The 12,139-nt window shown below is 41.7% G+C and overlaps 1 long non-coding RNA gene across 1 annotated transcript; it reads right to left on the minus strand.

Moving 5' to 3' along the window:
* Nucleotides 1–6,993: 6,993 nt before the first annotated feature.
* LOC145001801 (uncharacterized) lies at nt 6,994–9,290 on the minus strand. The gene is made up of 2 exons (XR_013661720.1): nt 9,018–9,290; nt 6,994–7,184 (listed from the first exon to the last, which is right to left on the minus strand). It is a non-coding gene; the product is annotated as an uncharacterized LOC145001801 (long non-coding RNA).
* Nucleotides 9,291–12,139: the final 2,849 nt, after the last annotated feature.

The raw sequence follows: 12,139 nt of genomic DNA on the forward strand, positions 1-12,139 counted from the left end.
GGTGAGTGGATTCGAGCGGGAGTAATCACTTCAGATTATCAGGGGAAAACCATGGAGTGAGCCCATAGCGAGTCAGTGAAAGAGAGTGTTGTGGTACTACGTGGAGTCGTCGTATTCACCAGTCAGCGAGATAGTGTTATGATATTGCAGGGAGGCATAGTATTCATGAGTCAGTGCGAGAGTATCGTAGGCCTGAAGGGAGTCATAGCCTTCACGGGTTAGTGAGAGGGAATGTTATGATACTACGGGGAGCCATAGTATTCGCTAGTCAGAGCATGACGCGGAAGAGTTTTTGGACTTGGGTAGCCTTATTCTTTGAGTTTTGGGAACCTGGTGGTCGGACCAGGGGGGAGACTAGGGTCTCCATATTTGTCGGGAATCGTTATATTCTGAATTAAGTTGTGGTTATCGCAATCGAAATGAATTGGAGAAGTGATGCACACGTGGGTTGCGGGTCATGGGTCATGAGTTGAGTGCTTCATTGGGACGAGCGGTTCCACTTCTATGTCGGACCAGACTCTCGAGTTTGAGTTTGGCTCTGGTGGTGTATTGAGAAGTTTCGATGAGATTTTGTACTTAGATGTGGATTCCATTTAAGGGGTATTGTGTGTCATTTGATGTCTTAGTCCTGTGTGGGTCAGTTCGATTGTATGTAAATGACCGCGAGACATATGGAGCTAATGAGCAATAGACGACATAGGTCAAGGGTGAGACTCTCCATGACTTGTGTGTCGCACTGGGCCGAGGTAGTTAATGTGATAAAGGAGTCAGTGAGATGTTTTGAGGTATGCAATGGGTAACCTTTGGAGATTCAACTGTGGGGTCGGGGGTTGACCCGGTGCTCAGTGTTGAAAGGAATATTTCAGAAGAGAGATAAGGCTTATGCATGTTAGATGTCAACGAACACTTTTGAGCAAGCGTGACCATTTTCTTGTGTTTGAGGACAGAGTGTTGATTGTTCACTATTCAGATGAGTTTTGATTGCAGTTGGTGAGTTCCCTGGTGTGAGGTGATCATTCCATTCCTTGGAGTAGGATCTCGATTGTTTAATATATCTGGTATAAGTGATCGGTAGCCAACTTTCGGGCATTGACTTGTTTTATCAGTCGCAACGAAAGAATCAGAGGGGCAGTGAGTTATTGGGGTCTGTTATTCGAGGAGCGAATAACATAGTGATATCTTGAGAGGGCGGTCTGGCAGTGAGACAGGCCACTAGGGTTTCCAGATTCTGGAGAGTCAGAAGGGGGATCGTGACGGCAGAGGGTATGACCTTTTATGGGTTTGGAAGTTCCAGTTCGGATTCACGTGTCCAGGGAGAAAGATAGTTGTGTGGTATGAGATCCTTTCGGTGGTGCTTCTCGGGTTATTGGATTCGATCTATGTGTTGTTGAGAAGCGATTTCGAGGGCGAAATCTAATTCAATTGGGGAGAATTGTAACATCCAGACTTTCAGGTGCATTAAAGTGTTTAACTTTGAGATTTGTGGAGTGACTCGGCAAGTTTTGAGTCCAACTCGTCGAGTAGAGTCAAGTTGTCCGCATGATATTCATGAATGGACTCGATGAGTGTTGGGCGTGTCAAACCCAACAAATAAAGGGTACAAATGACTCCTTAAACACTACTACTATGCACTAATAATGTAGTACAAGGTAAGTAGGGTCGATCCACAGAGACACAGGACAAGTGTTTATACCTTTTTGTGTAAGGTACAAAAATGGTCACAAAATGGGAGGAATTTATAAGCAATTATTTAAACTATAAAATAAAGCAATAAGTAAATGATTGATTTAATGAAGTAGATTCAAGATTTATAAGGACTCCAACTCCATGCAAGACAAATTAGCAATGTGATTCCAAGGATGAAATGATATTTGTTCAATTCTATCTAAATTGGTACATGGAAATGCTAACAAGATCTAGCACCTCCCATTCACCACATTGATTAACCAAAATAAGCTCTTTGATTAATCCTAACCTTACCAATCTAATCTAAACAAGCTCTTAGAATTAGGTTGAAAGATTGCATTAAACTTTATGTGAATGTTCCCAACAACACTCAATACTCCTCATAAGCTCGGGAGCATAATAATGTGTGAATAAGATTTACACTAAATTCATTCAATAGAAATCAGTTTAGTGCTTGTTACCTAGTCCAATTTACAAAACAATTACGGATTTTGCAATTAAATAACTTGAATGATCTAACCCTAATTCAAATGGCCAATAAAAATCACAATTAGAATCAAACATTCGATCGAAACAAAATCAAATTCAGTAGATAGAAAATTGAAAGAAAACATCAAGTCATATGATTGAAATCACAACTAGAAGTCAAGACATAAAGTTGGAGAATCTAGGGTTCTCATGACTAGAACAAGATCACAAATCTAGAAAATGAAATTAAAGTTCTTACAAAATGAAATCAAATGTTCCCAAGTGTTAATCAACTTCAAAATCCTCAAGAAATTCGCCTTCTCCACTCCAAAAGTCGACCCCCTTAAGTAAAAAGTCGGTTCCCCCCTTTAAGAATGGTGAAAAACTGCTTTAAAACCCACGTTTACGTTTACACAGCCCGCATAAATTAATATTGTCATTTACACGACCCGAGTAAACGCAAAAATATACTGCACATAAATCTACATTTACACGGCCCACGTAAACGCAAGGCTTACATTTACACAGCCGTGTAAATCTCTGTAAAGCCAAAATCTTCATTTCTTTGATATCTTGGTCCTTGGTGCTCCACAAGTCCTGACATTATGTCCGCAATTTTTATTTACCTCCTCCAACAATATCCTACCTCCAAAAGTCCCTAAAATATCACAAAAGTATTCGAATGAAATTGCCTCGTGAAAAATCCCGAAAAACATGCAAAATGCATGACTTTAAGCCTATATGCAATGTACTTTTATGAAATAAAGCTACAAAATGGGTACATGAAATTCACCTAACAACGAGTCAGAGAGTCAACTCACCGAGTAGGTAACGGGTAGAGAAACCCTAATTTCTTGTGGGTAGGGTCCTATTTAAAGGACCTTAAGCGGCCTCATTAGCCTCCTTACTTCTAGAGAGAAACCCTATTTGCTTAGAGTGAGCTAATAGAGAGAATAGACATAATTTTGGGCATGTTGTGACCTTTTGGAGGAAGAAGTGGAGAGCATCAAAGCTTGGATCAAGAGGAGGCTTTCGGATCTAGAGATTCTTCAGAGTTTTGCATCAGTTGGAGGTAAAAAGATGCTAGCTTGATCATTTCCTTATGAGATCTTGTTTTAAGGAACTTTTAGGGTTTTCTTCCATCTATCTTGTGTCATGGAGTGATTTGTGCATGGCTTGAGGTTGGAACCTCAGATCTGGACTATAAGTGGCCTTTTCAGTCCATAGACTCGAGTTTTATTGAGCTGGAGGAAAGCTCTTATGCATCTAGCCCTTGTTGGTGCATGTATTGGCATCATGAGCCTTATATGCCATGTATGAACATAAATCTTGCAGCTTGACGTGCTATTCGAGCCTTAGGAGGATAGATATGGAGTGTGGGGCTATAGATCTGATGAGATACGTCTGAATGAGGATTGAGTTTGAATGGACTCGCCGAGTTAATGAGTCGATTCGATGAGTCGGTGAGGGTTTGTCCCGATGAGCTTGATCACGATAACTCGGCAAGTTGGGGGTCAACTCGACGAGTTGAGCTGGACCTTGACGAGACTTCTGAATAAACGAGTGGACTCGACGAGTCACATGGGTGCACTCGACGAGTCGGGTCAAACATAGCTGTTGACTCGAGTTTGACTTCTATTGACTTTAGGGTTGGGTCAATCATGAGTAATGGAGACTGTGGAGGGGTAAAATGGTCTTTTATCCACTTCAAGAGTTAGAGAGAGAAAGAATAACCTTTGGTTATTAGAGTTGTGAAACGAGTATTAATTAGAGATATTCATCCTTTGTGTTAGGCGGAGGCTAGTTCGAGAATCGAGTACGAGGTGTAATTGCTTGCTTGTTTCAAGGTGATTCTTCTCACTATACTTTACCTAGAGTGGTAACTTTGTGTGATTGAGATGTATTATGTGCTTACATTGTGTATTGTTATATCCTGCATTATTTTTTTTGTGATTTATGTTGTGTATTATTTCAGAGCTTACAGAGTGGGGGACCAAATGGTCCATCAAAGTTGTAGGGCCGGATGGTTCCAATGAGACACATTGACCGGAGGGTCTTACTATGTTATAGCCTCGAGTGGCTACAGAGTTGTATGCGGTATTTTAGGGGACTCACTAAGCTTCGTGCTTATCGTGTTATGTGTTATGTGTTTCAGGTTTTTCTCAGGATCACAGGGAGGCACCGGCTTGATTGTACACACAAACAAAAGAGTTATGTTTTGAGGATCCTGGATTTTAATCAAACATTTATGGAGTTGCGATTTTAAATTAAATAAATGAGATTTTGTGAAATGTGTATTGAACCAAATGTGATTTTAAATTGAAATTTTGGTTTGAAAATTTACGGTGAGACAACCTCGCATGGCCTTTAGTCTATCCACGCCGCCCTAGGTCTATTGGCCTTTAGCACAAAGCAGGACCACCTCAACCCAACCACACATACAAGCTATGTCGACATATAACAGATAAGCATACATATAATGTACAAATAGAAACATTACCGAGTTTGTTGACTCGCAACACAAAGCAGCACAGTCTCAACCCAACCACACTACTGGAAACATATAGCCAGAACAGATAACATGCAAATCTAACAGATCACGAAGCATAACATCATCCTATCTACCAAGATACCGATCAAACAGATCATAACAGCATAACAAGCTCCTATTTACCAGGATACCGATCTAACAGATTATAACAACATACAAGTATACTATAACTAGGATAACAATCCAAAGGGTCAGCCTTGGTGCCTTCGACCATTTAGTATAGTGAGGAAAACTCAGCTCGCGTTGCCGAAACACGTAGACGATCCTTGACAGCTGAATATCAGATCCCGAACCATCATCATCAAGACAACACCCCAACAATAGTTGATTCCATGAATATTCTCTAGCTGCAGATCCGCCAACAGATACCAAAATGACAACCATCAGCATTTACTCACTGACTTATATAATGAGTCCAAATCAGGGTAAAAGACCGTTTTATCCTTCCTCAAGCTTGACCTAAAGCCAAGGCCCAAACTAGGTGACAAAAGGTCCAATATCAAAATAAACTCCTTAAGTCCAATTATGGCCCAATTTTCCAAATTGGGCCTAATGGCCTTCACTCAAGAAGATCCAACTGCTAAAGGCCCAAATCTTGATCCAAAGGCCCAAACCACTTCAAGCCCACACTTGGCCCAATTTTCCAAATTGGGCCCAACTCCTTATTAGGCCTTATCCAAAGGTCTGATCCTCTACTTGGCCCAACTCCTTATTAGGCCTTATCCAAAGGTCTGATCCTCTACTTAGCCCAAGACACACCCATCTAAATAAACCATTAGGACCTAAGTATCAAAGCCCAAAAGATGGACCAATACTCGAATCCAAAAGTCCAAAAATCAAACAGGAGACGTACACGGGGCGTACCCTTCGGTACGTTGGGCGTACCTTGCCTTGCATTGACCCATTATAGGGGGTTGACTCCAAGTGTGGGGCGTACCCGTGCATGACTTAAAACTTCCATAAGTGCTTAATGGATTAAGCACTTGAGCTCAAACTTCAGATCCACTACTCAAATATGCTCTAGAACCATAAAGTCTCAAACTTTAAGACTTTTGTAGACTAAAAGGGGCTTAATACATGGTCTTAACCCGTTAACACCTCCTATAAATAACTAGGGACCAAACTAGCTCAAGGGATCTAATTTTTATACATTATGACCCATCCTAAGGTCTGAAAGGATAGCTTAACTCGACCAAAGCAAAGCATGCACAATATTGGGACTCTTGGGACAAGAAGGATACTAAAAAGTAACCAAAACAAGATCTACACATTTCAAGCATAAAGGTAGAATCTTTATACCTTCTAGAGCTCCCCGAGATGGTGAAAACCCTAGATCTACAAGCTTGATTCCTTCCTTGACTCCTTGATGCTCTTTCTTCTCATTCAATCACACCAACAAAACACTTTAGGCTCCAAAACTCTCTTATGGATTAGGGTTTGCTAAGAACGGTTTGAAGACTTGGAGGCCGGAAAAGATGAGAGAAAATGGTCTATAAGATGCTTAAATACTCCACAAACCATAAATTTTAGGGTTTCACCCTGGCACTCGTACGCCCAACGTACTAGGTCACGCCCTAGTATGCTTAACATACTCATATGTACACCCATCGTACTACTCAAGTCCCCAAAATCACCATTTTGCCACTAGGGCATCCCTTTGCCACTTCTTTCCAAACTAAGGGTCAAAAAGGACATAATTCAAAGTCCATTGAATGAATTTGAAGTTATGTAACACTCCAAATTAGGTAAACCTTTCTAACCCTTTTAAATGATTTAGTTGGCAACAATGGTCCCATTTTGTACGTTGGGCGTACCTAAGGGTAGGCTTAGCATACTATGGAGGAAGGATCAAGGAGGAGTGTCGTGTACACGACAAAGGACCAAAAACCTAATTTTCGGACTTGACACCTCTTTAAACATCCTTAAGTCATTGGGACTAAACCGTAATCCGCATCTTGAGCCTCATTTCGTCCGTTTACCTCAGTTTTCCTTTGAGAGTGTGATTATGGAGCATAGAAGTGTGTTGGTGGCCATTTTGGAGCTTACTTGAGAAGAAGAAGCTAGTGAGAAAGCTTAGTAGGGGCATTATGTTCCAATAATTTGCATCTAGATCACCTTGAAGAGCTTCTGGAGGTATAAAGTCTCATTCTTGTCATCTTATTCATTAGATCTAGCTAGGGTTTTCAATATTGTCCATTTAGTTGGTTTTGGATCTTCTCTTGAGAGTTGAGCAACTCCAGAGACTAAAATGGTTAAATCTGAGCTTTGTGTAAAACTTCCCAAAAACACGGTCTAAACATTTCATTTTTTAATTTAATAATAAAAACCATAGTCATCATACGTCATAGAAAAATCATAAACAATGTATCTCAGAATAATATAACAATTGTCATATATATCAGAGTATAAACATCCCAAGCTGAACAAATGGTGTGTGCACTGTAACCTTCCCGAGCTCCTCTTTTGAAACTTGAAGTACCTGACACCAAAATTGAAAACTGTAAGCATGAAGCTTATTGAGTCTCCCCAAACGACCACATACCATACAATAACTCATATAACACATATTGGGGCTTGCCGACTGCATCGGGTCCCGCCTGTAATTGGACCGAAGTCCGGACTAGCTTGGGCGCCGCCCACTGCATCGGGCCCCTCCCGGCATCAGACCTATGTCCAGAATAACTTGGGGCCCACCCGACATCGGATCAGAGTCCGGAATAACTTGGGCCCCGCCCGACATCTGACCAAAGTCCGATATAAACTGAATCATAACATAAAATCAAACATATAACATACATAAACTGCATCGGGCTTGCTCGGCATCGGACCGGAGTCCAGAACAGATAACACATAACATAAACATGCATGAATCATAAAGACATCAAGCATACAAAACTACTTCTCGGGACCACCCCGGCATCAGAACAAAGTCTGGAATAAATTGAACTTATAAATTGCATTGGGCTATCACCGGCATACTGTAACTACATAAACGGGTCGGAATTGGTACCTTAGAGTCATTCCTACTGGAGGAAAACCCACCTCACACTGTTGAAGTCCTGCTGACAAAACCCTAACTGCAGGATGACAGATTCTGGAATCTATCAACATCAAAACAACACCCAATTAATAATTGGGTTCCATCACATATACTCAAAAGTCCATGCTTGGGGTAAAAGATTGCTTTATCCTAATCTTAGCTTGATTCAACTCAAGGCCCAATCCAAAGGCCCAAAAGTCTAATAATGAACCAAGGCCCACTATTGCCCAATTTTCCAAATTGGGCCCAAAACTTTACATGGTCTTGATTAAAGGCCCAACCATTTAGTGCAGTCTAACATTTGACATTCTAATGACCCAATATCATATAATCATTAAGGCCCACACTATGAGCCATCTATGGCCCAATTTTTCAAATTAGGTCCAAACCCTTACATATAGGCCTTACCATAAAGCCCATCTAAATGTTCTAGTCTATTTGCTTGCTCTTGGATGGTCCATTATTATCCCAATCACCAAGGCCCAATAGGAAGGCCCAACTCAAAGTCTAAGTGAAATTAGGGTTTCACATAAAATGACAATTAGGGTTAAGTGTTTCTCACTTAACCCACTAAGGACTTAATCAATTAAATCCTTTACTCTACTAGATAAATGATATAGAATAATTTAGGTTTAATACACAATCTAATCCCAATGGCCCAAAGGTGGGTCCTAATAAGTCCAAGGCCCAAATACTCACAATTAGGGTTTTCTAAACCCTAAATAGGGATTTCCACCCAAACATGGCCCAATAGGCCCAAAAATAATCTTTAAGACATTAAGGTTTCAGTAGGTCATTTAGGGTTTTGCTAGTGGGGAACCACTCACTACCACCTCGGGTAGTGGTGGTCAACGGCGGCTCACAGTGGCCGCCACCACCTTACGGTGGTTGTTTTTAGTTCCTTTTCATTATTATTTTGCTAAATACAATTACAAAGCTTTAATCCAAAATAAACACACGCACACACACACTAACTAACATAAACACACACACAACCACCCTTCACGGTGGCTGGTGGCGGCAAAAAATGATGACAGTGGCGGCAGCCACCACCTTGAGGTGGTGGTGGGTTTTCCGGCCCTATAATGCACAACAACCATAAAAACACAATAAGAAACATATATACTCGAACCAATAAACATCCAACCACCTCCTAAGTAGCTGGCACTGTCAGAACAACGAGATCAGTGGCCAACAGCCACCGGTGGCGACTACAACACACCCGACGACGAACAGATGAGAGGAAGAAGAAGTGGCGGTGATGATCCTTACCGAGAACCCTCAGGTCACGCATGACCTTATCAATGGTGAAAATGGCTACTACCACCTGTCTCGGTGACTCTTCCGGTGATCCACAACATCCGACGGGAGGGTAGCACGGTGATGTTGCGGTGACGACTCAGCAGGCGGTGGTCGATTGACAGTTCATCGGTCGGAAAACGAGAGGGAAGCAGGAGTGGCGGCTGAAGATCTCAAATGACGGCTGGAACATTTTTTTTGTAGGTTTAGGGTTTCATGTCTCCAAAATAACGGGAGGAATGAAGTGACGGGTTCATCCCGTATCCATTTCAAACTTGTGCGCTATAATCCCATTATGATCCCTCCCCATCAGTTCCTTTTCAATTGAAGTCCAAAATTTACCATACATTCCTCCACTTTGTGAATTATTTGCAAAAGTAATCCGAAAATTATCTTTTAACCCTTTCTTCCATAATTCTTTTCATAATAAGTCTCGAAAATACCAATTAACCCCCTAAGCCTTCAAATCTTTTCAATTTAAGTCCATTAGTTACCAAACACACCTTGATATCTTAATTATGACATAATCAGCCCTTCCACCTCTTTTCCTTTTAAATTAAATCAAAATAATTACCATGGAGCCCCTGAATTCATAAATAATTATAAACTGAGTCTGAAACTTACACTTCTAACCCTCAACTTCAAAATTATGCCAATTAACTCCTCGAAACCAACACCTTACTATATAATTATTGATTTTAAGGTTACTATACATTCATTAATTAATTTATTTACTAAATAAAGAAACAGGGTGTTACAACTCTCCCCCACTTAAATTAGATTTCGTCCTCGGAATCATTCATTATCATTGCTTACACACCCACCCACTCTAGTAAAATGGTCACCATCATGGGAACACCCTAGCCCTCCTAGGGTAGCCATGGCCAATATTCTCAAAGCCCTAAAATCCACAGGTGAACGAATTCCTCGCAACAAGATCACATGTACTCTATCTGAAATTTGTTGTCTCTAGATGATCTGAATCCCTGACAGACCACTCGTACTAAATCATTATAGATGAACCCCACGGTGGGTGACTAAGCATTACTCAGCAATATAGTACGCTTACCATACATGAGATCCTCAAATACCATTACTATTGGAGACCCAAAACTGTCTGAAACACTGATCTGCCTGAAAATACTGAACTGCCTGAAACACCGACTGCCTAAAACATTGAACTGCCTGAAACACTGAACCGCCTGAACATTGAACTGCCTGAAACACTAAACTGCCTGAAATACTGAACTACCTGAAACAACATGTTGCTACATGGTTGCTTTCCAACATCTATCGAGACATTCCTGGTCTCAATTCATTTGTCAGTCATCTGAAATACCGAGTTCTAGCCCTACCGTGGAACCAAAGGGCTCCCACATAGTCACCTCACATGACTTTCGTACGAAATCCTTGTCTGGAACTAGTTTCAACTAGTTATCATGCCACTGTAACTCTAACAACTTTCCAATCTAATCGATTGGTTCCATGCGTCGAATCCTGGCGTCACCAAACCCAAGGCTTAAAGTAATTGCTATATGACCATTGGTAGCGTTATGTCATGAATGACCTTAAGCAGTCCACTGCTTCCTTGCTCTCATAGTTGTAGTGGCGCTTCTACAGTCTTAGCACTGGCTTAACTAGGTTTAACCCGTTTGGGTCATTCCGAAATCCAATTCGTGGATTGCCATATCCTCACTGCTACACCCGAACTGGTGGGTACCACTGTTCTTTCAACGCCCTTAGAACGCACTCACGCTATCTACAAACCTAGTGAATGCTACGGCTACACTCATAGACTTAAAACACTCTCCACACTGGGCCGAATACGCGCTTGACCTACACTCAACTGAACTCATGTCTTGACTGGAATCCCTAACCTGATTCCCTAAGGCTTGCTAGCAAACATTACGGGAACGCGATCTCTTTATTGGCAAGTTTTTTCCGAGCTTCCATCTTACACTATCCTTAAACCTTACAGTTGCTTGGGCTGTCTTCCTTCCAGACAAGGATGCGAAACTTATCTCAGTTTCAAAACTGCTCCTACTTTTGAATCCTTGGATGATTCTTGTAACACTCATTTATTTATTAGTTAAATAAATAAGTTAATGAACGAATGGTGGCCTAAAATAAATAATTATATATGCAGGGTGTCGGGTTCGAGGAGTTAATTGCCACATTTCTAGATGTCGGGGTTTAATAGTGTGTATTTGGGACTCATTCATTTTATAAATAATTATGAAGTTAGGGGTTCCATTGTAATTATTTAGATTTAATTTAAAAGGAAATGAGGTGGAGGGGTTGAATATGTCATGATTAAGATATTGGGGCTGAATTTTAAAGAAGATTCTATGGGGAGGGGCTGATTATGTCATTATGGCAAAATGTTTAAGAGGTATCGGGTATAAAGGGTTATGAAACCCTAACCCTAAGACAAAAACCCTCCAGCCGTCACCTCTCCTTTTCATATCATCTACAGCCACCACCGTTCATGGATGCTCCTTTTGCCGCCATTGTTGAAACCGGAAACCGCTAACCCTTCCGTTACCAGCAAAGACAAAGAGCCATACGTTGTTGTCATGTTATTCGGGAGGAGCGGGAAAGCAGGATCGTGGAAGTTGCGACTGTTGCCGATGCCGTGTCAACCAGAGACGGAGGAGCAGTTCGTCTCCGTCACTGCTGCTTCACTCCATCCTTTCTTCTCCCTCGGTTCGTTGAAGTGCCATCGTCCCTCCATGACTTCTTCTTCTACTTACTCTGCCTGCCGTCATTGCTTTATCTCGTTAGCACCATCCACCATGAGTGGTGGCTGTGAGCTCGTGTGGGTGTCTGATGTCGCTTCAGGACTCGTGTGGCTGCTAGCTTGCTGCCACCGAAAACGAGCTTCTGAAGGCCACCTTTCGTTGTATGCTGCCGCCTACCACCGTTAACCGCCGCTGCCTTCGCAAACTGCTGCCATATAGCGCCTTCTCCGCCTCGTATGCCACCGGGTGGGTGGTTGTACTACTATTTCGGGGAAAAGTGTGTTTATTTCAGTGAAATGGGGTGGTTTGTTTGGCCGGAAATCGTAAGAGCCGCCACTGCCACCACCTTGAGGT

This window comes from Lactuca saligna, chromosome 6 (assembly GCF_052625555.1).
Source record: "Lactuca saligna cultivar CGN05327 chromosome 6, ASM5262555v1, whole genome shotgun sequence".
NCBI classification, from domain to species: domain Eukaryota; kingdom Viridiplantae; phylum Streptophyta; class Magnoliopsida; order Asterales; family Asteraceae; genus Lactuca; species Lactuca saligna.